Below are 3,546 nucleotides of genomic sequence, written 5' to 3' on the forward strand. Positions count from 1 at the left end.
TCTCCCTTCCTCGGTCACTGTATTGTTGCTGTGAGTCTGATTATTAGCAGAGCTCAAGCTCAAGCGTCCGCTCCGGTGCCTCACCAAGCCACGCCCCCGTGAGTGGTTAATCTTGAGCTTTTTCTCCAGGCATCATTTTTGTTCTTTTTGACGGTTTTTCTTTTTACAAGTGTTTGTTGCAAACTGTAGTACTTTTTCCATGATCTCTTTTTTTTTTTGTTATTCAAAAAGATCTTTAGACTTCTCATTTTTTTAACACACTTCTCAAAACTGATTCCAACGATCTGTAGGTATTTTTGAGTGTGGTTTACTTCTAAGACATTGCCCCAGAAATACAAAAAGCATAAAAAAGAAAAATCCCATCCTGCTGGCAAAAGCATTTGTGCTGCTCCTCTGGTTTCAACAGTTTCTCTGGGTTCACTAAGTTCTACTATGGCATCAACAATCCTCTTGAAATTAGCATGTACAAGTTTAACAGATTCATAGTGAGCACTCCATCTTGTATCTGAAAGTCTCTTGACTGTATCTCCAACATTAGTTACAAGGACCTTCCATCTGTGTGTGGAAACTGAGAAGAAGACATACAGACTTTCTAAGGTCCCAAAAAGGTTACACATTGTGAAAAGGTTGCAAAAGAATGCAATCCACGCAAATTGAGAGAGTGATTTGTACAAGGAACAAATAATGCTTTAGGATTAAGTTTACAAATCTTTGCCTGAACTCCAGAGTGCACTCCAGCCATTGTAGAGGCATCATACCCCTGACCTCGACACAATGTGATATCTAGCCCATCCTGTTCAGTTGCCTTTATAATGTTCTCTGTAATGTCAAGGGCTTTCTTTCCAGTTAGCTGAAAATAGCCTAAAAATGTCTCCTTTACTTCTACTTTTTTATTCTCGATATGAACATATCGAATTATTTCACACATCTGATCACTGTGTGAGATGTCTGGTGTACTGTCAAACATGATGCTGTAATATCTTGCTTCCTTAATATCAAACAAAATCTTTTCCTTAACACTCTCGCTTAGAAGTGTGATAAACTCGTTTTGTGTGGTAGGGGACATATAGCTCGTTAGTATTTTGGCTGTCTGTGACTGACCTGCCTGTTCTCTTTTGAGCAAGTGTTCTCTTAATATCTGATCATACTTTGATAGCAGCTCAACTAGCTGTAGAAAATTTCCTCTGTTTTCTGATAACGTATGCTCTCTGTAGCCACGGAATGGTAAATTTTGTTGACTTAAAAATAAGGTTACATCCAAGAGCCTTTTCAAAATATCCCTCCATTTCTGTTTTTCTGTTTCTGCAACAGTCTGCCTGACTTGATCAATCGTTGTGTTGGCAATTAGATTTGCTTGTAACATTTTCCATTTTTCAAAACAAGTTAAATGTTGCTCAGAGTTTACATGACTTTGAACTTTCGGATGAAGTTTCCACCAAGATTGAAAACCAGTCAGAAACTTTGATGGATTAGCACTCAAAAGTTTTAGGAGTGCCAAAAAGCCTACAGCAAAACAGTACAAGCTTTGCTTTTTTGCAGAGTAGGCCATCCAGTTTCACACCATTTGGTAGACTGATATAAAACCAATCAGATGTTAGTTGGCGGATAGGACTCTTTATTTTATCATCTGATCTTGTAACTGTATGAAAAGCACCATCTTTGTTTTGATATGCTTTACTACCCCTTTTAATTAAATCAACTCTTAGACTATCTGGAACAGTTAAATGACAATCAGATATATCATTATACAAAATATTACTACTTATTTGTTCGCCTTCTGATCTGTCATCTTCGACTAAAGTAACTTGTAATTTTTCTTCTTCACTTTCTCTGTGCTCTTTAGTAAGAGGTTCAGTGGCTTGCCTTTCCAAGTTATCAGTTTCAGTTTGTGTATGTCCACAAGGAAAGTTTGATTCCTCTGGAACACTTGATGTTGATGCCGAATTGGAAAATGTGACAAATTTCATCAACGATCCGGCCAGGAACTGCAGATTTGCAGCTTTGCTTTTCAGCTTTTTTCTTTGCTGCGCTCCACTTGGGCGGCTCCGTTTCATGGTCATATACCTGATATATGAAAACGAGGTACATTACATGTTGCTTTGCTTTGAAAAGCAAATGCTAAAAAATAGTAATGGATCACATAATTAACGTTACAGTGTAGATATAGCAAATCCTCACACAATCTGCCCAGGGTACCTCTAATACAGCCGTTCTCAAACTTCTTTGATTGAGGAACCCTTTGGACCTAAGGGCAAAGTCAGGGAGCTCTAACATTTTTTAAGGCTTAACCGTTAAAGCCACTCCCACACAAGCACCTGTAAAAACGCGGTGTTTTTTATACAGTGTTTTACTGCACTCTGACCAGCATTTTTGTGCGCTTTTACCAGTGTCAAAATGAAGAAAAGGCTCCTTCCACCCCCCACTCCTATTTCATCATAGCAACCTGCATCAAAAACGCAGTAAGATGTAGTGACCAGCCTATAGTATTTTTACATCTTGCAGGTGTGGGGTATTTACAACCTGCAGCTGCACAACGGTCTCCCTCCATACCCGGCGACAACAGTGCTCTGACAGTGGTATTGAAATCTCCTGAGCAATTTTTGGGGGTTCCGTACAGCCCCCTGCGATGAGATCGCAGGGAGCCGTGCAGGTGTCATGGCAGCCAAGGGGCCTTCTGACACACTGCAGGGCTAGCTTAGCAGACTGCCTTCTCCAGCCATTCCCATGGATTACATCCTACTGCAGGAGGGATCAAAGCATCGCAAGTTGTTGTCCCCTATGGCGACTAAAAATTAATTTTAAAAAAGTAATAAAAGTTTAAAAAAAACTTTTGCCATATTTATGTTATCAGAATCTAAATAATAAAACAAAAATACATATTTGGTATCACTGCGTCCGTAAAACCTCCAATCTACCAAAGTAGCGCACTATTTATCCCGTATGCTAAATGTCGTAAAAAAAAAAAAACACCAGAAATGCATCCCTGTCTGCAAAAAAAAAAGCAATAAAAAGCGATCGAAAAAGTTGTATGTATTCCATAATGGCACCAATGCAAAGTACAGGACGTCCCGCAAAAAATGAGCCCTTGAACAACTGCTTCGATAGAAAAATAAAAAAGTTATTGTGCTCAGAAGACAGCGGCAGAATATAACTTTCAAATTAGATAAACTATACAAGTTTGGTATCCTAGTAATCGTACTGAACCATAGAATAAAGTTATCATGTTATCATTTTTCTTGCAGTTTGTGCACCGTAGAAACAAGATGCACCGAAAGAGGGCGGAATTTCATTTTTTTTTTCCATTTCTATTCACATAGAATTTTTTACAAGTTTTCCAGTACATTATATGGTATACTAGCTGATATACCCGGCTTTGCCTGAGTTAATTTGGTATTGGTGTTTATCTGGTGTTCACACGGAAAGTCTTATGAAGTCGTGGTTACTTTAGAGATACCGAGGAAAAAAATATGTTCACCATTTTGCATAGTTCTCTGCGTTACCCAGGAAACACCACGTGGAGGTAACCATGCGATGTATATGAAATAA

General features: G+C 38.7%; 1 pseudogene; it reads right to left on the bottom strand.

Annotated features, from left to right (window-relative positions):
• Positions 1-592: 592 nt before the first annotated feature.
• On the bottom strand, positions 593-2,054 carry LOC136578629 (zinc finger MYM-type protein 1-like; annotated as a pseudogene).
• Between the last annotated feature and the right edge of the window lie 1,492 nt (positions 2,055-3,546).

This window comes from Eleutherodactylus coqui, chromosome 9 (genome assembly GCF_035609145.1).
Source record: "Eleutherodactylus coqui strain aEleCoq1 chromosome 9, aEleCoq1.hap1, whole genome shotgun sequence".
Taxonomy (NCBI): Eukaryota; Metazoa; Chordata; class Amphibia; order Anura; family Eleutherodactylidae; genus Eleutherodactylus; species Eleutherodactylus coqui.